Source organism: Panicum hallii, chromosome 3 (assembly GCF_002211085.1).
Source record: "Panicum hallii strain FIL2 chromosome 3, PHallii_v3.1, whole genome shotgun sequence".
Classification (NCBI taxonomy): domain Eukaryota; kingdom Viridiplantae; phylum Streptophyta; class Magnoliopsida; order Poales; family Poaceae; genus Panicum; species Panicum hallii.
Genome location: NC_038044.1, coordinates 33,060,080 through 33,084,349, shown reverse-complemented (window position 1 = coordinate 33,084,349; position 24,270 = coordinate 33,060,080).

Genomic DNA, 24,270 nt, shown 5'->3' with positions numbered 1-24,270 from the left:
ATTCCCTTGGAATCCAGTACTACAAAATTTGCACGAAATTCCCTATCCACAATCTTGAAACTGACGCCAAGGCACTGATACATGGCCTTCATATTTCCCCCAGGCAAACTAACTAGCATGTGGCTTGACATAGAATGCACGGGAATGCCATGTTTTGCAACAAACTAAGTAGAAATAAAGGAATGCGATGCTCCAGAATCAAATAAAACTGATGCAAGGGCTTAGTTGACTAGGAACATACCGAACACAATGTCCTGAGCCTCCTGAGCGGTCTCTGCGGCCACATGATTCACACGCTATAACACCCTAAAATTGCAAACTACAAAAAAAATTAAATAAAATGTTAGGTTTAAAGGAGCCACAGGGCATTTGATAAACAATTTTCCTTAATTATAAAAAGAAATATAGGGAACCATAGGATTTGTGCATTTCATGCTCTTTGCGCTGTTATTTTGGTTGTCTTCCATTTGAATTCAAATTTCTTTTTCAAACTCAAAAGCATTTGTTTTGCTTTTTCTCTCTTTTCCCTCTCTCTTCTCTCCTTTGGGCCGAACCCAGCCGGCCACCTTCCCTCCTCACTTTCTTCCCTTCTCTCCCTCCCCAGCAGCCCGGCTCATGGCCTTCTTCCTTTCTCCTTTTCTCTTCCCCCCCCCGCCCCGCACGCGCCCAGCTCCCCGCACGGCCCAAGCCAGCCGCAGCCTTCTCCCCTCCCTTCTTCTTTTTCCCTCGTGCGCAGCCCACTCCTCGCTCCCGGCCCAATCCGCCCGCGCCCGCTCCTTCCTCTCTTTCCCCCGCTGACCAACGGGCCCCACTTGTTGGCGCCGTCTCCCTCCTCGCGCCCAACTCAGACCCGAGTCCGAGTCCGGCCGGTGCGCGTTGCCACATCGCGTGGGGCCACGGGCCCGCCCGCCTAGGCACCCCAGGGCCGCCTCTATTTAAGGTGCCGCCGCCCGTGCCCTAGCCCCAAGTCGCAACCGCCGCCTCCCACCCCCGAAACCCTAACGCGCGCGCCCGCCGCCGCCGCCTTTGTCGCCCGCACCTTGGGTCGCCGCCGCGCCATCGTTCCGCCGCCCCTTCGCTGCCGCTAGCCGCCGCCAGAGCTTCACCGCGGGGTAAGGAAGCTCGCCGGCCGCTTTCCCCTCTCTTTCTCGCTCCCCCACGCCCGCACGGCCTCGCCATCGCCCCGCGCCACCACTCGCTGTCATGCCATTGCTCCGGCCGATGCCGGCGCTCATAATCACCCTAATTGGGTTCCCCTCATCGCGCTCCACCTCCCCGTCCAAACCGCGCTCGAAACCGAGGCCGGGAATGCGATTTTGCAGTTTCCCCGGCGAGCCGCCACCGCACGCCATCGTCCCCAACTCACCGCCGGTGCCCCGCCGCCGCTCCCGCGCCGCCCCAAGCCGCCAACCCATCCCCACCGTCAGATCTCGATCCAATGGCCCAGATCCAATTCAACCCGAGTCAATAGATCAGCATCCCGGTCAACCTGTGACCTTTTTGCAGATTAGCCCTTAAGTTTTCTGGAAATCAACCCGCAGTCCTTTCCAGTTCAAAAGTAATCGCGGATAGGTCCTTTTCTTTCTGTTTAGGCCCCTATAGTTTTCCAAAATAGAACCCGCCATCCAATATCCCTCTATTTTACATTCTAACCCCTCTATCTAGGGTTTAATTACAATCTAGCCCTTGGTTTCTTCTGTCAGAGCCCTTTTAGATCCAAAACCATTACAAATAGGTCCCTGGAACCCTATTTGAACCCTAATTTCTCCGTTTTAACTCTGGTTTCAACAATTCTTGCGCTCATGCGATCCTTGCAGCATAAGCAGTAACTTTTTAAGGTTATTTTATTCTATTTTTATTGATTGATGTACTGTTCTTATTTTATTCTATTTGTTTGCTTGTATGTACTTGTGTACGATGATAGACGATACGCAGTTTGAGGGTCCGCAAGAGCCGAGCTTTGAAGAATTTCCTGAGCAGCAGCAGTTTGCTAACAAAGGCAAGTGGTCCTTGATCATGTTTCAGTCCTATTAATACCACAATTACGCCTTTACTTTATATGCATGCATGTGTCTAGAATATGATGGATCCCAAGAAAAGTACATGCCTAGTTTCAATTGAACTTTCTTGATTAAACCTGGGCATTTATATTCATGTTGTAGCTACGCTAATTGCTCCTACATAGATTTTGGTTGGATAACCTGGATATCGTGGTAATGTTTTACTTATTTTGGAATAATGTTTGGTGATAAATAAGATTATTGAATCAATTGGAACATGGACAACCACCCAGGAAAACAGTACAACCACAATACTATATGGCTCTGGTCTTGGCTAACTAATTAGAAACTCTAGCTTATGATGATCTTACTGAAAGGTCAAGAGGGGTTGCATCGTTGGGGTATAGCTTGGTCCTCTTGAGGGTGTGATATGGTCCTAGGTAAGGCGTCCGCCGCATTAGGGGGAGTTATGACCGCTTTGACTTGAAACGTTAGCAGATTGTCATAAGTTAGGGAATCTTTGTAAAGGCCTTGTAGTGAATCCCTGCCACTCACCTTGGAAGTGTTTAAGGGCCTTGCAAACCCGGGCGTCAAGGAAAACATGAGTTGTGGGTAAAGTGTATAACCTCTGTAGAGTAAAAACTAATATATCAGCCGTGCTCACGGTTAAGAGTGGCTTGGACCCTCACATGATAATTAAACTTAAAGATAATCTAAATCGCTGGTTCTGTTTATTTATCTCTGAGTTGTGGATTGATTCACCTCAGATAGTTTCTTTAAGGGCTGATATAAACTTACATTTAGCTAATTGTGGCAGTACCAACCTGAATTACACCGACTCAAATACGCAAGTCCTCTCTCAAGGGCTCCAACGTACTTCAAACGGTGTAACCCCTTGGCCTGTCGGGTAGCGTCCCGATAAACCACCGATACAGAATCAAATAAGGTTACCTCACATGAAGGTGAGTCCAGAGATACAGTACCATCATATTTTACATCACCGGGAATTACATTACAAGAGTTTCCAAAAGAAGTACGAAGTTCCAAATTTAGAAAAATTATTACAAACTGTTAAAATTATGGTTTTTGGCAACAGAAAACAAATGCGACAATTTACAACACGTCGTCAAGACTGATGTCATGCTAAGCCCGGGCACGACATCACTCGGTATCATCAATGTTGGTCGGGGACGGATCCCATTCCATGGTCCAACCATCCAGAAGAGCACAGGGCCAAGGTAGAGGAAGAGTAGGGTCTTCAAAGACATTACCTGGAAAACATATAACTAGCAAGGCTGAGTATACTAATACTCAGTAAGGCTTACCCGTCTCATGGTATACTTAGCCATGTAACTAGACTTATGAAAGTTTATAATGGTTCTGGATTTAGTTTCAGCTGAAAAGCAACAAAGAGTAGATCCTTAATTTCAACTTTTAGCTTTCAGGTTCTAGTTGATTATCCATTCAAGGTAAGCAACTATAGCTATTCAAGCATGATAGAATCTTTAGCCAAATATCATCTTTGATAATCACAAAGTTGCTCTTGTTACTCTATGTGGCAGAAGGAATAAGCAGTCTCAATCTCCGCTAGAAACGGACAATTCCTGAATCGAATTTCAACCTTGCAAGGGTAAACCTAACTCACACGCTTGGAACCTCCAAAGATCGTTCCGAAGCAACCGTTTGCCTTTCATTCCGGGTCGTGGAACAGGGCCACCACAAGCGACTGTAGGACCGTACGCACACCAATTGTGCAGGACATAAAATTGTAGCGCGACTACATGACCGTATTCTTGTCCGCAGCACGGAACGTACTCCCGCACGTCGGTGCGTGAGAAAAACCATATTACGAGTGGTGGGAGGTATGTCCACTTGCCGGGCCAATTGGTTACTAGGCTTACCGCTTACCATATTTCGCGGCATGTGGCTAGTACTTTCAAATGCTTAGCCACCACTACCACACACTGTGACCTTAACAACTTTTATCAAAACAGACAGGGTAAACCTCTAGGTCATGATATTGTACATGACCCTGTCCATTATCCTTATAGTGATTGCAGAATTGTAAACAGGCAACTCCTATATCGCGCGAGTGACAGGACATCACTCGACTTTTACCGGCCCTATTTTGCAGAGCGTCTATGCGATATGGACTTGGGTTCAATACACTGGTCCGTAAGATTCATGCATCTAGGGTTTCATCACAACTCCTAGACTTAATGCAAGATATAATATATAAATATATAGTTGTAGTAAAATTTAAATACTGGGTTATGCACCGGGGCTTGCCTTTACTGGTGGGGCTGGAGTCAGGGATGTTAGTATTATTATCTTCCGAACTTTGGTTCGGGGCTTCAGATAATCCCTTGGTGACGTTCATTTGGTCTTCAGAAACAACCTCTGCAGACTCTTGGGAGATCTCGTAGGTAACGTTTGCAGAAGTAGTCATATCTACATGCAATGCAACATTACATTCAAAGTGTGCACATAAAACTATCTTAATTCATGATAAAGTTACAATCCAACACTCATTTAATATATTACTCATATAACAACCAAAAACATCTGAAACTAAACTTAGACAGAGCTTTAGGGGGACAACTAATTAGAATCGGCTATTTGTTGAAGATTACAACAGAGCTGATTGGAACAACAGGGGTTCAGCCGATAAAATTGGCAAAGGAGGGAGCTATCTACATAGTTTTAGGAAATCTGCTGATTTCTGGTTGGAAGAGAAATCGGCAGGAGCGGTCTCTGTATGTGAACAGGAGGGATTAGTCGATTTGAGTTCACTTTAGGTCAAATCGACTGATATGGATAGGAATGTTAAAGGTACGGTGCTTCAAGGATAGGAGAAGGAAGGAGCCTGCCGATCAGAGCATGTTTTTGTCTAGCCGATTGGATGTGTATCAGTTCTAGCCGATTGGATGTGTTGTATCGGCCGTGCCAAACAGAAGCTTGTCTGCTGTGCCATTTTGCCGATCTATTAATGTGCGCCTTGGCTTGCGTAGCCGATTTGTGTGTCTTATATCGACTGTGGCTTAATCGATTTGTGTGAGCATCGACGTTCTTAGCCGATCGCTGTGCGCATCGGCATAGTCGATTGGTGCATAAGTGAAACTAGTTGATTTGTGGATCGGTATAGCTAGTCGATCAGTGTATCGGCACGCTAGTCGATATGTGCTTGAGTGTTACCCTAGGTAACTACGTCTTTTTGTATCGGCTTGATTACACCGGCAAATAATGGATTGACGTATAGCCGATAAGGTTATCTAAGTCAGATCTGTTACAAGAACTAAGTGGAACAGAACACTAATATCGGACTAGGCTGATGAGACCACAAGTGCGGAATTAGACTGAAGAGGATGTGTCTGATGGGCTTGTGCCGATGAGAATATGTTTTACAGATGTGTAGCCGATTGGAGTGCGGTTGAGGGTATGTGACCGATAGGTATATAGCCGATTTCCTAGCCGATAAATCGGCTGATAGAAGTGTGCGGCCACAAACTAAGGATTGATCGGCCATATTTGACCGATATGGAAAACAACTAGAATCGGCTTGGATCGGCTGATAGCAAGAACCCTAAGATCGTGTGTGCATCTCAGATTGATTGGCTATGTGGCAGCCGATGTAAAATATAACAGAAGGCTGCATCGGCTACAATACAAGGAATAAAGTATCGGCAAACTAGCCGACGTAGGAGCATATCTAAGGAAGGGCATCGGTTGGACAACCGTTATGCTAAACAGATCTGACAGAGACTAATCTGTCCTATACAACCAGACTAAGTACATTAAACATCACTATTAACTTTGCACAACAAGCTAACTTATTTCTTAAAAGAACTTAGATTATTATTAATTAAGAACTATAGCTTTTGATTAATTAGATAAGTCCTAAGTTAGCAATGGATTCTAATACCATTTAAATTAGGATGAAAAGAGTTATCAAAAACAATTTATTCTAAAATTTTCAGAATATTTTATGCATCAACTAAATTAGAGTAAATAAGGTAAGTAAATCATGTGCAAAACATGAATCATTTTTATAGATCAAACTACTGCAACACTGGGGTTAAAAGTTGTACTAGGTAATTATTGTCCTATAACTAAACTACTGTGAATTTATCAAGATTTTATCTTTACAAAAACTATGCCACAAAAATAAACAAAAAATAGCACCAATAGATTAAGAGTTGTTTATAACTGTAGATATACACAATATCTTGTTCTGAAATTTTGTGAACAGGTTACACTATTCAAGAGCAACACCTTAAAATATTTTCATAATTTTTCATGAACTAGAGCTATTGTTTATGAATTTTCTTTAAAAATAAGCATAAATTCATAATTTGGTGTATAGCCTAATATTAATCCTAATATTTTTACAATGGGTTACACATGCAAAACGAAAGTTGGAGTATAAATTTCAGATATAAATATTAACAGAAATATCCTTAAATAAAATCTAAGCATTGCATCAACATACAACAAAAGTACTCGAATTTCTAAGTAATTGAACAGTAAAGAACTCGAGGTTTTTACACAAAGCTACACATGGGACATACAACCTAAGTTCCAAAAATCAGCCACAACACATGCATATATCATGAGATACAAATAAAACACTCATTTAATAATATTTAATATATATCAGAAAATATACACCTACAGCTCAAACTTCCTACATAAAAGTAGTCGAATTTTACTTAAGAATTCCAACAAAACTAGTTTGGTATTTTTTCGATTTTTCTAGGATTTACTACGATTTTTCAAAGTTTCAGCCAAAGATTTCAAAAAGGCCCAGCGCGATACTATTCATCTGAGTCATGGTCTGTGCAGATAGGCCCCTGGAATTATTCCTATTGTTGTATGGGGTCCCTGGTCACGATTTTTGGAACAGAGAAAGCTCAGGGAGCTTGATTCCAGCGATGGTGTGCTTCCCGGAGGCGAGGGAGAGGTGGGGGAGCATGAGGGACACGAGGGCTACCTTTGGATGGGCTCGGGTGATGCCGGGGTGGCCTGAGGAGGGCCAACGATGGTGACAGTAACTTGCAAATGGTGGCAGTGGTGCTCCGGCGAGCTCCGGCGAGCGGGGTCGATGGGGAACAGGTGGAGGAGCTTCAAGGGGCTGGGGGCAAGCGATTTTGGGGGTCAGCTCGAGAGAAGAGAGGCCGGAGGGGCGAGCTCGGCGTGGGATGGTTGAGCAGCAACAATGGAGGGCAACGGTGGTTTCTGGTAGTGCGACCGTGAGCTAGAACCGGCCTTTTATAGGCCTTAGAGATAGAGGAGAGTGGAAAGGGCGCAATGCCGTGGCCCTGGGTGGCTGCGTTGACGCGGTGGGCGGCGAGCAGAAGTGCCGGCGAAACCGGGCGGCGCTGGCAGTGCCACAGGCAACGTGGCACTCGGTGAGGGGGCCAGCAAGAAGAGCTAGGGCGGTAGCTGGGCTAAGGAGCGAAGCGTGAAGGAGCTAGGCCGCAGGGAGTGACAAGGGGGTGGCCGAATTCAATGGCGGTAGTGCAGCAGAGGCAGAACAGAGGAACAGGAGAGAGGGGAGATGCACCTGTGGAAGAAGAACAGGGAAGGGGGTTCAGGGGCTTATTTGCAAATTACAGAAAATACAGGAACTTTTCTATAACCAACAATAACTTTTAAGCTAGGGCTCAAAAGAAAAAGTGTTCAAAATGAAAGTTGTAAAACTTTTCAAGCTCTACAACTTTGTTTTAGGGTTTGAACTCAAAAACTCAAAGTATGAAGCTTTATTTTAAGACTTTGGACTAAATTTGAACTTTATAAAGTTTTTGTCCTTGTTAATGTAAATTACATATAACGTTGGGCCTATTTGCAAGTTGCTATGTAAGTCATGATTATTTGCATTATTACCCTTTGGCCCCTAGTAATTTTGAAAGTTACTTTTGTAAATCACCTATTTTGCATAAAAGGACTTATGTTTTTTATAAAATTGCACATCAGCACTTTTTCTTCACAGAAACACCCAATTCAACACATCCATTTCCACACAACCATTGCAAATGAAATCTTTGAGTAAATACATTTTTATCTTATAAGGGTTAAAGTAAGAAAAATATGTTTTGCAAAACAACCCTTCACCTATTTTGAAGGTACCTCCTATCCAATTATATTTTGCAAAAACAACCCTAGTTTTTCCGTAATTATAAAAAATACCCCTTATTACTTGCATTTAAGTTTTTAGAAGCTTCACATAAACACACACAAGCTTTACAGTAACAAGCACATATTTTGCACTAACAAATTATGTGCCTAGCTTACAAGTACCTGAACTGTCACAGCCTTCCCCCCTAAAAAGAATCTCGTCCCGAGATTCAGGACGAAAGAGTCTTAATGAAAAAGAAGTAAATCACCCATCAAAAGCGGCAGGAAGCAATCACACCAGAGAAGATTGATGTTGATGGTAAAAGCCGTTGGAGTATGACGAGATGAGTATGACGAGAGCATGGATAGATTGTACATGGATAAGTATGACGAGAAAAGAAAGAGAAAGGTGATCAAGTTTTCATAGAGCTAAGATCACAACATGAGGATGATAAATGTCGGTGACATTCATCACAAAACTTATGGATAGCACGTGTGGATAGTACGAGAGATTGATTTACGAGTGATGTTTGAAACATCCCTGCTCAGAGTTTATTACCCGAATGATTTGGATGATGTTGATTGCAAAACATGCCTATTTATACCGATGCAATCAAGGGATAATGACAAAATGCTCCAACTCAGGGTGCAATGCTCGATATATAACCATGAACGTGATGCACTGTTGTAATGTATGATTACTATGATGGTGCAACACGAGGATGGAGGATTCCATGCATGACCGAAATGGTGCATATGACACAATGCGATTACCATGCTGCAATGTTTACACCATGATGCAAGGATGACGATGCTTGCAATGTATGCACATAAGAAATGCATAAAGTGTGATGCATACCCTCATGAGTTAATGACGCACATGACTCGCACCCTGCAACCGTTTTCTCATAAGTAACACCTGGGTAGTTCTATATCCTTAAGCGAAGATCAAAAGTTAGGACACTTGTAAGGTTGCATAAAAAGAGATTGCAGTGAGTTACATCACATATACCTAGTCACCAGTGCGCTCCTAGTGGCTCAATCATGTGGCTGCAGCGCACATGAGGCCTTAGGTTCCGACACGGCACCATGGTCTTGTGATTAAACACCACCACAAAAGAGGAATAACAACCCTGTAGTGCCAACAGCAACAAGATAGATTTAGGAAACCGAAGACAACCCGAAGTTGTACTGGATGCACACCCGTTAGTCAGTCTACGGATTTTTCGATGACGATGCAACACCATGCACTAACCAAAGATGGTATATGTTATGGTGCATGACTTTTGCCGGGAGAATTGTATTCAAAAAGTAATTATTGTCATAAATCTTTTTAATTTATCTAAAATCATCTGAACAAAAATTGAAGGTGCAACTTTCAGATGTTGTAACCAGAATAGCCAACAATATAAGGTACAACATCAAGAGAGGATAGATGAATCACTGAATGATGGATTGAAGGGTTTGCTGACAATTATCAAGGTTTAACCATCAATGGAAAAGCTCAGTGCTTCTGCCAAAACAGATTCAAAGTAAGATCAAGGGTTTGATTTGGCTGTCAAGCTAAGATCGGCGATAAGGTTCAAACATGACCCAACCCACTTGATTCACAAAAGACCTTCTCAACTCTAGGTTAGTCTAGCAGATTACGTTGGTTCCTACATCACAAAGTCTAGGCGGGCATTCAGATACAAGTAACATACTTTAGTACAACAACGTAACAAGCAAGGCAATTCAAGCAATCCAAGATGACATAATGCATGCACGTTCAATCATCCTTACAAACAAAAATAACTGCCAAGTAATCTTGGTCTTACATAGTTAATTACAGCGGCATAATTAATACGTCTCTCCCTATAATATCTAGTCGATAGATCCTAACCGTTCAGAACCTATCGAATCGTGGTTAGCATACCTGCAGAAAACCACAATGTATCCAATGAACCTTTCATGCCAGCATATCATGAAAGCCTCCCCAATCATTACTGTTCACTATAGAAACAGCATCTGTACTATTACCACCGTACAGACAATGTTAACATACGTTATCGAAACAACGTATTCACGGGGTACCGCAAAATGCGGGGGTATTGTTGTTCATACCCTATACCTAACTATATACTCCCAATATAGTCAACCGAAGTTGATATATTGGCAGCATCTCAAGTAGACCACTGCTTGAGAAACAGCGTTCAGTTCGCATCACCGACAGGAAGGCTAACTCCCCAGTTAGCTGAGGATCCTTACCTTCTTACCTTACCATCGAAAGTGTCGTTACTAAATGTAAAGTTGAGTTGTGCATGAATTTTTAAGTTTTGATAGAAAAGTAATGCTGGTAGTTAGGGTTATATACTATAGCCACCTCTAATTCCCTTAAATATCACCCTAGGGATTTACGTACTAAGCACAACCCTTAACGGTAATAACGTAATTTTTGTAAAATACTTTGTTGGTCAAACTTTTATACTGAAAGCATTTTTAAGGTTAAATGTATCTCTAGAGTAACCTTATAGCTCTGATACCAGCTGTGGTAGTACCAATCTAAATTACACCGGCTCAAATACGCAAGTCCTCTCTCAAGGGCTCCAACGTACTTCAAACGGTGTAACCCCTTGGCCTGTCGGGTAGCGTCCCAATAAACCACCGATACAGAATCAAATAAGGTTACCTCACATGAAGGTGAGTCCAGAGATACAGTACCATCATATTTTACATCACCGGGAATTACATTACAAGAGTTTCCAAAAGAAGTATGAAGTTCCAAATTTAGAAAAATTATTACAATCTGTTAAAGTTATGGTTTTTGGCAGCGGAAAACAAATGCGACAATTTACAACACATCGTCAAGACTGATGTCATGCTAAGCTCGGGCACGACATCACTCGGTATCATCAATGTTGGTCTGGGACGGATCCCATTCCATGGTCCAACCATCCGAAAGAGCACAGGGCCAAGATAGAGGAAGAGTAGGGTCTTCAAAAACATTACCTGAAAAACATATAACTAGCAAGGCTGAGTATACTAATACTCAGCAAGGCTTACCCATCTCATGGTATACTTAGCCATGTAACTAGACTTATGAAGGCTTATAATGGTTCTGGATTTAGTTTCAGCTGAAAAACAACAAAGAGTAGATCCTTAATTTCAACTTTTAGCATTCAGGTTCTAATTGATTATCCATTCTAGGTAAGCAACTATAGCTATTCAAGCATGATAGAATCTTTAGCCAAACATCATCTTTGATAATCACAAAGTTGCTCTTGTTACTCTATGTGGCAGAAGGAATAAGTAGTCTCAATCTCCGCGAGAAACGGACGATTCCTGAATCGAATTTCAACCTTGCAAGGGTAAACCTAACTCACACGCTTGGAACATCCAAAGATCGTTTTGAAGCAACCGTTTGCCTTTCATTCCTGGTTGTGGAACAGGGCCACCACAAGCGACTATAGGACCGTACGTACACCAATTGTGCAGGACATACGCCTGTAGTGCAACTACATGACCGTATTTCTGTCTGCAGCGCGGAATGTACTCCCGCACGTCGGTGTGTGAGAAAAACCAAATTACGAGTGGTGGGAGGTATGTCCACTTGCCGGGCTGATTGGTTACTAGGCTTACCGCTTACCATATTTCGCGGCATGTGGCTAGTACTTTCAAACGCTTAGCCACCACTACCACACACTGTGACCTTAACAACTTTTATCAAAACAGACAGGGTAAACCTCCAGGTCATGATATTGTACATGACCCTGTCCATTATCCTTATAGTGATTGCAGAATTGTAAACAGGCAACTCCTATATCGCGCGAGTGACAGGACATCACTCGACTTTTACCGGCCCTATTTAGCAGAGCATCTATGCGATATGGACTTGGGTTCAATACACTGGTCCGTAAGATTCATGCATCTAGGGTTTCATCACAACTCCTAGACTTAATGCAAGATATAATATATAAATATATAGTTGTAGTAAAATTTAAATACTAGGTCATGCACCGGGGCTTGCCTTTACTGGTGGGGCTGGAGTCAGGAATGTTAGTATTATTATCTTCCGAACTTTGGTTCGGGGCTTCAGATAATCCCTTGGTGACGTTCATTTGGTCTTCAGAAACATCCTCTGCTGGCTCTTGGGAGATCTCATAGGTACCGTTTGCGGAAGTAGTCGTATCTACATGCAATGCAACATTACATTCAAAGTGTGGACATAAAACTATCTTAATTCACGATAAAGTTGCAATCCAACACTCATTTAATATATTACTCATGTAACAACCAAAAATATCTGAAACTAAACTTAGACAGAGCTTTAAGGGGACAACTAATTAGAATCGGCTATTTGTTGAAGATTACAACAGAGATGATTGGAACAACAGGGGTTCAGCTGATAAAATTGGCAAAGGAGGGAGCTATCTACATAGTTTCAGGAAATCTGCTAATTTCTGGTTGGAAGAGAAATCGGCAGGAGCGGTCTCTGTATGTGAACAGGAGGGATTAGTGGATTTGAGTTCACTTTAGGTCAAATCGGCTGATATGGATAGGAATGTTAAAGGTACGGTGCTTCAAGGATAGGAGAAGGAAGGAGCCTGCCGATCAGAGCATGTTTTTGTCTAGCCGATTGGATGTGTATCGGTTCTAGCTGATTAGATGTGTTGTATCGGCCGTGCCTAACAGAAGCTTGTCTGCTGTGCCATTTTGCCGATCTATTAATGTGCGCCTTGGCTTGTGCAGCCGATTTGTGTGTCTTATATCGGCTGTGGCTTAATCGATTTGTGTGAGCATCGACGTTCTTAGCCGATCGCTGTGCGCATCGGCATAGTCAATTGGTGCATTAGTGAAACTAGTTGATTTGTGGATCGGTATAGCTAGTCGACCAGTGTATTGGCACGCTAGTCGATATGTGCTTGAGTGTTACCCTAGGTAACTACATGTTTTTGTATCGGCTTTATTACACCGGCAAATAATGGATTGACGTATAGCCGATAAGGTTATCTAAGTCAGATCTGTTACAAGAACTAAGTGGAACAGAACACTAATATCGGACTAGCCTGATGAGACCACAAGTGCGGAATTAGACTGAAGACGGTGTGGCTGATGGGCTTGTGCCGATGAGAATAGGTTTTATAGATGTGTAGCCGATTGGAGTGTGGTTGAGGGTATGTGACCGATAGGTATATAGCCGATTTCCTAGCCGATAAATCGGCTGATAGAAGTGTGCGGCCACAAACTAAGGATTGATCGGCCATATTTGACCGATATGGAAAACAACTAGAATCGGCTTGGATCGGCTGATAGCAAGAACCCTAAGATCGTGTGTGCATCTCAGATTGATCGGCTATGTGGCAGCCGATGTAAAATATAACAGAAGGCTGCATCGGCAGTAGCCGATACAAGGAATAAAGTATCGGCAAACTAGCCGACGTAGGAGCATATCTAAGGAAGGGCATCGGTTGGACAACCGTTATGCTAAACAGATCTGACAGAGACTAATCTGTCCTATACAACCAGACTAAGTACATTAAACATCACTATTAATTTTGCACAACAAGCTAACTTATTTCTCACTATTAATTTTGCACAACAAGCTAACTTATTTCTTAAAAGAACTTAGATTATTATTAATTAAGAACTATAGCTTTTGATTAATTAGATAAGTCCTAAGTTAGCAATGGATTCTAATACCATTTAAATTAGGATGAAAAGAGTTATCAAAAACAATTTATTCTAAAATTTTCAGAATATTTTATGCATCAACTAAATTAGAGTAAATAAGGTAAGTAAATCATGTGCAAAACATGAATCATTTTTATAGATCAAACTACTGCAACACTGGGGTTAAAAGTTGTACTAGGTAATTATTGTCCTATAACTAAACTACTGTGAATTTATCAAGATTTTATCTTTACAAAAACTATGCCACAAAAATAAACAAAAAATAGCACCAACAGATTAAGAGTTGTTTATAACTGTAGATATACACAATATCTTGTTCTGAAATTTTGTGAACAGGTTACACTATTCAAGAGCAACACCTTAAAATATTTTCATAATTTTTCATGAACTAGAGCTATTGTTTATGAATTTTCTTTAAAAATAAGCATAAATTCATAATTTGGTGTATAGCCTAATATTAATCCTAATATTTTTACAATGGGTTACACATGCAAAACGAAAGTTGGAGTATAAATTTCAGATATAAATATTAACAGAAATATCCTTAAATAAAATCTAAGCATTGCATCAACATACAACAAAAGTACTCGAATTTCTAAGTAATTGAACAGTAAAGAACTCGAGGTTTTTACACAAAGCTACACATGGGACATACAACCTAAGTTCCAAAAATCAGCCACAACACATGCATATATCATGAGATACAAATAAAACACTCATTTCCTAATATTTAATCTATATCAGAAAATATAAACCTACAAATGGTGGCAGTAACTTGCAAATGGTGGCAGTGGTGCTCCGGCGAGCTCCGGCGAGCGGGGTCGATGGGGAACAGGTGGAGGAGCTTCAAGGGGCTGGGGGCAAGCGATTTTGGGGGTCAGCTCGAGAGAAGAGAGGCCGGAGGGGCGAGCTCGGCGTGGGATGGTTGAGCAGCAACAATGGAGGGCAACGGTGGTTTCTGGTAGTGCGACCGTGAGCTAGAACCGGCCTTTTATAGGCCTTAGAGATAGAGGAGAGTGGAAAGGGCGCAATGCCGCGGCCCTGGGTGGCTGCGTTGACGCGGTGGGCGGCGAGCAGAAGTGCCGGCGAGACCGGGCGGCGCTGGCAGTGCCACAGGCAACGTGGCACTCGGCGAGGGGGCCAGCAAGAAGAGCTAGGGCGGTAGCTGGGCTAAGAAGCGACGCGTGGAGGAGCTAGGCCGCAGGGAGTGACAAGGGGGTGGCCAAATTCAATGGCGGTAGTGCAGCAGAGGCAGAACAGAGGAACAGGAGAGAGGGGAGATGTACCTGTGGAAGAAGAACAGGGAAGGGGGTTCATGGGCTTATTTGCAAATTACAGAAAATACAGGAACTTTTCTATAACCAACAATAACTTTTAATCTAGGGCTCAAAAGAAAAAGTGTTCAAAATGAAAGTTGTAAAACTTTTCAAGCTCTACAACTTTGTTTTAGGGTTTGAACTCAAAAACTCAAAGTATGAAGCTTTATTTTAAGACTTTGGACTAAATTTGAACTTTATAAAGTTTTTGTCCTTGTTAATGTAAATTACATATAACGTTGGGCCTATTTGCAAGTTGCTATGTAAGTCATGATTATTTGCATTATTACCCTTTGGCCCCTAGTAATTTTGAAAGTTACTTTTGTAAATCACCTATTTTGCATAAAAGGACTTATGTTTTTTATAAAATTGCACATCAGCCCTTTTTCTTCACAGAAACACCCAATTCAACACATCCATTTCCACACAACCATTGCAAATGAAATCTTTGAGTAAATACATTTTTATCTTATAAGGGTTAAAGTAAGAAAAATATGTTTTGCAAAACAACCCTTCACCTATTTTGAAGGTACCTCCTATCCAATTATATTTTGCAAAAACAACCCTAGTTTTTCCGTAGTTATAAAAAATACCCCTTATTACTTGCATTTAAGTTTTTAAAAGCTTCACATAAACACACAAGCTTTACACTAACAAGCACATATTTTGCACTAACAAATTATGTGCCTAGCTTACAAGTACCTGAACTGTCACACTAATGCTTGCCTAATTAAAACTTGACCAACTAAAAATGCTTATCGCAGTCAAACCACGTCAGCTTTTCCTTGATTATAGCCTTGCATGTCATATAATTTACTCCACTTGCTGAGTACCAACCATAAGTGTACTCACACTTGCTTTATTAAAAATAATGCTGCTCAGAACAAGATAATTGCCCGATGTTCCCCGAAGATATTGAAGAATACTAGGCGTATGCCTCCCAGTCATCTGCCTGTGAAGTTGAAGTCCGCTGCTGTTCATTGACGTTTACTTATTCGCTTAAGCTTAAGACTGTCGGTCATGTAATAAAGTACTATTATACTTTATTTTGTTAATGCATTGTTTCGGATATTCGCTTGTGACGTCTACTGTATGTGCGGAATTTGATCCTGGCGCACATATGGGATGCATTCGGTTACCTTTTCTAAACCGGGTGTGACATAAGTGGTATCAGAGCAGTGTTGACTGTAGGACGTTAGCCTAGTTAGTAATGGTCAAATTTTAAGTCTTATCTCGCTTAGTGACCAAGCTTCTGCCTGCTCGCTTTTGAAAACTGCTTAATTCTTGATTACATCACTATCTTTTTCTCCTTGAACTCATGCTTGTCTCCCAAGTGTGTTTATGTTTTACAAAAATGTAATCTTGCTTTAAGGTCACCCATAGCATTTTCTAAAAGTCCTCTATCTTGCGCTGCCCTCACATTTGTTACAGATGGCCAGAAACAAGCAGACCGCCCGAAAGAGTACCCGTGGACCACCGCATCCGATACATCACTCACAGGAGGTGTCTGACCCGGAGGACGTCGACTACTACTACGATCATTCCAATGGGGATGGGTGGACACCGACACTGAGGAGGAGCCCATGGAGTTGCCAGAGGACCATCCAGAGGTCTCAAGTGGCAGCAATGAAGGCCCTGCAAGAGGAGATGGCGATGATTCAGGTGCCGCAGATGGAGATGAGGATGAGGGTGGTGATGACGACTCAGGTGCACCAGGTGATGACAACGACGATCTAGATGATAATCCAGAGCCAGCCGCCGCCACAAACCCACCACCACTGGAGCCTCACTATGAGAAGCAGATACTTCACTTGGACTCTACTGAGGGTCCATTTCCCGTGCTTCTCTGGAGGGTCATGTAGAGGATTGGCTTTCCGCTGAAGCCGCGTTATGAGGCCCACTTGTTCAAGAATGCACAGCAGGAGGAAGAGTGGTTGGTGGCAATGGTGATCTGTGTTCTGGATGAGAGACCTGGCTGCCGGGTGGAGTACTCCAAACACACTGATGAGGTGCCCAGGAGGACCTTGGCCACAGGGACGAGTGAAGCTGCTAGAAGGGTGCTCTACTATCTTTGCCACGCTTACAAAGACAAGCTCCAGGGCACCGAGTTCCAGTAGTTTCCACGGTGCAAGAGGGGAGCTACTTGTGCGCAGATTCCTGCCCCACCCCCTGGGGAAAGGAGTCTGCTCATGGACACTACGCAGGAGCTGGTCGCCGCTCTCAGCACGGATCTGGACGCAGCTAGGGCAGAGATCTAGGAGGTCAAGAAAAAGCTGATGAAGACCATCAGGGAGAAGGCAATTCTGGAGGCTCGGCTGAGAGGAGATCCAGTGTTACCCCCGGAGTATGACAGTGACGAGCCGAGGGAGTACTTGCCTGAGTCACCCCCTCGCAAGCGCGTTTACTATGGAGAGCCCGGCTACCACACCCTCTATTGTTAGAGAGGATAGATTTAGGAATTAAGATAGGAGTATATTTTCTTTCTAGGTAGGAGTTTCAAAGAGTCTTTTGTAATCGCTAGTTCGAACGATCTTAATAGTGTGTTAAATTAGATTAATGTGAAGGTGTGCTTGGTTTTGTGATAATGGTGTAATTTGGATCTTTGTAATGATTGTGATAGGTTGTGGAGTGATGACCACAATCATATCAAGCTATTAATACAAATATATAGTTTAGTAAAAAAATTTGGGGATGTCTACTTCTTTACTATCTTTATCTTACCCTTGTTCCTACCCTTTTTCCATGATTGATTTCTTGAGTCTCCTTTTTCTAACCTAATCAGATGGTGAACACCAGGTCCGGGTCAGGAGTTGATCCGCCTGCAGTGCCGCGACGAAGGACGCGCGACAACACCAACCTCGATCCGCAACCAAGCCAACCACACCAGGCGCCACCCGCAGGGATAGAGCAGTTTCTCGCCGCCCAGACTTAGCTGCTGACCAACATGGCGAACACTATCGCCAACATGCAGGCTCAGATGAATCAAGCACCACCCCCACCTCCACCGCCAACTAGAGACAGGCATAAGGAGTTCATGAGTCACAAGTCTCCCACATTCTCTCACTCACTGGATCCACTTCAAGCTGATGACTGGATTAAGATAGTGGACAAGATGCTCAACATCGCCCAGTGCACCGATAGGGAGAAGGTCCTTTATGCCTCAGGCAGACTGGAAGGGACTGCCACAGATTGGTGGGATGCTTACACAGTAGCTCATGACAACCCCGACACCATCAACTGGCAGGAGTTCAGAAGCAAGTTCAGGGAGCAGCACATACCCAAGGGCCTGATGAAGCTCAAGAAACAAGAGTTCCTTGCATTAAAACAAGGGATAATGTCCGTGAGCGAGTATTGGGACAAGTTCATCCAACTGTCTTGTTACGCCCCTGCAGATGTCGAAGATGATGAGGAGGAGCAGGATCACTTCAGGGAGGGTCTGATTGGTCCTATCAAGTATCAATTAATGGTGCACACTTTTGACAGTTTCCAAAAAATGGTGGACAATGCCATCATGGTGGAGCATGCTCGCAAGGAGATGGGTGAGCATAAAAGGAAGTTTGAGCCCTCCGGGCAGATCAACAACAATACCCGCCCTCGTTACACGCCCCCGCAGGGAACACCCTTCCGCCCAGGAGGACAGAATGTCAACTTCGGGCAGAGTTAGTACCAGCGCTTCAACCAACAGGGTCAACAGCAGCCGCAAGCTCAGCACGCAGGCCAGTCTGTGCAGCATTCCAACTTCTCGCAGAATCGCCAGGGCACTCCTACGGGCACACCGATGAGAAACAGCGCCCCTGCTCCCGCCGGTGGTAAAACTTGTTTCAGATGTGGTGAAGCGGGACACTATGCCAACCGTTGTCCTAAGGGAAATGGCCAGAACACTCCAGGCCAGTTCAACAACAGCGGACAGAGGCAGACCCCGCAGCAGCAGTAGCCCAGAAACAACAACCAGACACCGCAGAGTAACAAGGGTCAGCAGAACTTCGTTCGCGGGCGTGTGAACCATGTCGCCGCGGAAACCGCACAGGAGGCTCAGGATGTTGTATTCAGTATGTTTCTAGTCAACTCAGCACCTGCATCTGTTTTATTTGATTCTGGGGCATTGCATTCCTTTATTTCTGCCCAGTTCGTTGCAAAATATGGCATATCCATGCATTCCATGCCCAACCACATGCTAGTTAGTTCACCTGGGGGAAATATGAAAGCTTTGTATCAGTGCTTAGGCATCAGTTTCAAGATTGTGGGCAGAGAGTTCCGTGCAAACTTTGTGGTGCTGGATTCCAAGGGAATCGATGTCATACTCGGAATGGGATGGCTGAGCAAGGTTGATGCAGTAATTCAGTGTGCCAAAAGATCAGTACTTCTCACTAACCCAAAAGGTGAAAGATTCGAGTTCGTTGCAACACTCCCATCGGTAGCAGATTGTGCAACAGTTAAAGGCAAATTCGATTGAGGATATCAGAGTTATCTGCGAGTACCCGAATGTCTTCCCTGATGATTTGCCAGGTATGCTACCTGAACGCGATATTGAGTTCATCATAGATCTTTTACCTGGTACTGCACCTATTGCTAAGAGGCCGTATAGAATGTCAGTTGGTGAGTTAGAAGAACTTACGAAACAGCTAAAAGAATTGTTAGATAAACAGTTCATTCGTCCTAGTTCTTCACCTTGGGGAGCACCCATAATATTCGTTGAAAAGAAGAATGGTACACAGCGGATGTGTGTTGACTACAGGGCCTTGAATGAGGTGACTATCAAGAACAAGTATCCATTGCCGCGTATAGAAGACTTGTTTGATCAGTTGAAGGGAGCTAAGGTATTCTCCAAGATTGATTTGAGGTCAGGGTATCACCAGCTGAGGATACGACCTTCAGATATTGCCAAGACAGCTTTCACCACCCGATATGGACTATATGAGTACACAGTCATGTCATTTGGGTTGACTAATGCTCCGGCTTACTTCATGTATCTGATGAATAAGGTGTTCATGGAGTATCTTGATAAGTTTGTGGTGGTATTCATTGATGATATTCTGATGTACTCTAGGAATGAGGAGGAACATGAGGAGCATTTGAGACTTGTTTTACAGAAACTCAGGGATAACCAGTTGTATGCGAAGCTCAGTAAATGCGAATTCTGGTTGGAGGAGGTCTCGTTCCTTGGCCATGTTATCACCAAGGGAGGTATTGCAGTAGACCCAGGGAAAGTCAGAGATGTGCTGAATTGGAAGCCACCTACGACCGTGTCGGAGATCCGAAGTTTCTTAGGGCTCGCGGGATATTATCGGAGATTTATAGAAGGCTTCTCTAAGATAGCGAAACCTCTTACTTCACTACTGGAGAAAGACAAGAAGTTCGAATGGTCGAAGGCATGCCAAGACAGTTTTGAGGAGTTGAGGAAAAGGCTGACGACCACACCGGTGTTAACTATGCCTGATATTCACAAGAGTTTTGACATCTATTGTGATGCTTCTAAGCAGGGTCTTGGTTGTGTGCTGATGCAAGAGGGACATGTGATCGCATATGCGTCCCATCAGTTGAGAAAACATGAGCAGAACTATCCTACACATGACTTGCAGCTACCAGCAGTGATACACGCTCTGAAGATATGGAGGCATTATTTGTTAGGTCACAAATATCAGATATACACCGACCACAAGAGCCTGAAGTATATTTTCACTCAGAATGACCTCAACTTGAGACAGCGAAGGTGGTTAGATCTAACACCCTAATGTAAAATTCTGAGATTTATAATGAATTTAATTTGGCTTCAGTAATTTTCTAAGGATTTATTTTGCCTAGCTTGCATTTGATTTAATTAAATTCCATAAAGAATTAAAATTTATTTTAGGTTCGACATGTTTGTGCATTCATGCTGGTGCATAAGTTTTATTTGATTGAGTGCATAGGAGTTGAATTCAAATTTGATTTGAATCCAAATAGGTTTGAAGTTGAAAACCAGGAAAAGAAATAGAAAGGGATTAGAAAACCCAAGAAATAGGAAAACAGCCCAGGCGGCCCAGCCCGGCCTGCTCCTTTTCTTTCCCTCGCGCCGGCCCAGCTCGCGCAGCCCAGCTCCACCCCGCGCCTTCCTCAGCCCGCGCCCTGCTTCCCTCTCCCTGGCGCGTGGGGTCCGCCTGTCGGCACCCCTCTCCTCACCGCCAGCGCGGCGCCCGCGCTCTCTCTCCCTCCTTCTTGCTGACCAGCCGACGTCCCTGTGGTGCCCTATTCTTCATGTATTTATTTTTACGCTTCCGCACTCCTTGAACCGATTCTTGATTCGGTTGTAATAAAGAATTCATTTGCAATTTATACGCTTTTATTTCGTGATATGTGTTGTGATATCTTGATAATTCTGTTGTATATATGCGTGACTTGATCCTGACGCATATATGATTGCTCGGTTTATGTCTTTCTAAATCGGGTGTGACAGAATTTTTAACACCCTAATGTGAAATTCCAAGATTTATAATGAATTTAATTTGGCTCCAGTAATTTTCTAAGGATTTATCTTGCCTAGCTTGCATTTGATTTAATTAAATTCCACAAAGAATTAAAATTTATTTTAGGTTCGACATGTTTGTGCATTCATGCTGGTGCATAAGTTTTATTTCGTTGAGTGCATAGGAGTTGAATTCAAATTTGATTTGAATCCAAATAGGTTTGAAGTTGAAAACCAGGAAAAGAAATAGAAAGGGATTAGAAAACCCAGGAAATAGGAAAACAGCCCAGGCGGCCCAGGCCGGCCTGCTCCTTTTCTTTCCCTCGCGCCGGCCTAGCTCGCGCAGCCCAGCTCCACCCCGCGCCTTCCTCAGCCCGCGCCCCGCTTCCCTCTCCCTGGCGCGTGGGGTCCGCCTGTCGGCGCCCCTCTCCTCACCGCCAGCGCGGCGCCCGCGCTCTCTCTCCCTCCTTCTCTGTGGCAGAACCAACATGAATTACACCGTCTCAAGTACGCGAGTCCTTACCAAAGGGCTACCTCGTACTTCAAACGGTATAAAACCATTGGTCTGTCGGGTAACATCCTGATAAACCACCGAACTCAGGATCCAACAAGGTACCTCACACGAAGGTGAGTCCAGAGATACAATGCCAAAATATCTTACACCACAAGCAGTTACATTACAAAAATGTACAAATCATCATTAGCTCCCACAGAGGAGAGATTATTACAAGACAGGTTTTAGTTATCAGTCAGAGCAGCGGAATTTGAAAAGCGTAGTCTTTATACACGTCGTCATTACAGATATTATGCTAGCCCTGGCATAATATCACTCGGCGGAATCTGTGTTGGCCGGGGACGGGTCCCATTCCACGGACCAACCATCAGGCAAAGGGTAGGGCCACGGTGTAATGAATGCTGGCTCATCAGAAGGATTACCTGAAGTAAATCAACAAAAGCAAGGCTGAGTATACTAATACTCAGCAAGACTTACCCGGAATTGGGTATACCTTAGCCCATAACTAGACTCATGATGGCTTTTAGCTGTGGGAAGGGTTTTCAGCTGAAAAGCAACAAAGAGTAGATCCTTATTTTCAACTTTTAGCTTTCAGGTTCTAGTTGATTAACCATTCTAGGTAAGCACTTATAACTATTCAAACATGGTAGAATCTTTACTCAAACATCATCTTTGATAATCACATAATTACTCTTGTTACTCTAGGTGGTAAAGGGAATAAGCAGTCTCATACATCGTGAGAGGCGGACGATTCTGAATCGAGATTCAACCCTTGCAAGGTACACCTAACACACACGCTTGGAACAACACAGGGTCGTTCCGAAGCAACCGTTTGCCTTTCATTCTGACTCGTGGATCAGTGCCACCACAAGCGACTGCAGGTCATACGCACATCCAAAGTGCAGGACGTACGTCTGTAGCGCGACTACAAAACCCGTACTCCTGGTTGCCCAGCAACACGTATGCCTACACGTCGAACAAAGTAACCAAAAGAAGCAAATACATGTGGTGGGTGGTATGTCCACTCCTCGGGCCGATCGGTTACTAGGCTTACCGCTTACCATATTTCACGGCATGTGGCTAGTACTTTCAAACGCTTAACCACCACTACCACACACTGCGACCTTATCAAATTCATCAAAACAGACGGGGTATCATCTTGACCATGATACCTCATAAAACTCCCGTCCGTCATCCTTATAGTGGTAACAGGAATGTAACATTACAATTCCTATATATCGCGCGAGTGACAGGAAATCACTCGACTTCTACCGGTCCTATAAGCATAGCAGCTAGTCGGACTCAAGTACTAGTATTCATCACATTGGCTCTTAGGAGAATGCAACTAGGGTTTTAAGCAATTCCTAAGAACTTAATGCATATAGGTAAATATATTTAAATAATATAGGTTGCAGTGTAATAAAGTAGGGGTTATGTCCGGGGCATGCCTTCGCTGGTGGGGCTGGGGTTAGTCAAATTATTTTCTTCCGAACCTTGGTTCGGGGCTTCAGAGAAATCCGCGATGAGAGTTCCGGGGTCTTCAGAATAACCTCCTTCTTGTTCCGGGATTAGCTGATAGTCCCCGTCAGCGAGAGTGGTCGATTCTACATGTTATGCAAAATGAAGTTTAATGGATGCATACATTTGTAGTTCAGTTCACGATAAGGTTGCAATCTAAATAAAGAGCATTGCATATTAACAATCAACTTAACTACCTTGCACTGGGCAGTCATTTATCAAGTACTAACTAAACTAACTAGTCTCGTTAGGCAACCGGGGTGGGTTACCCTCAAACTCCATCTAACTCCTTTAGGTAGCGTATTTGAATACCTTAAGCAATACTACATACATTTAGCAATCTCCTTTTATTAGCTAAACATGGCATTTTAACTTTAGGTTATTATTTAATTATGGGTAGCCTTGAGTTAATTTAGGCCAATTGTAAATTAGCAAAAATAAACTAATACTTATGAAAGTTACCCTAAGTGGGTTTAATTGAAATAATATTACTCTAGATATTTTTATACTAAATAACAACTTACTTAATTAAACAAGATCAAGATTTGAAATTTTAAGGTGTAATTATAACTAGAGTTTTATACTAAAATTAGGGTTCAAAACTTAGGGCATCATAAACTACTCAAGTCTAGTATTCCAGAAAAGTTTCATAAATTTTCATGCATCCTAATTATTATTTATGATTTATCTTGGAAT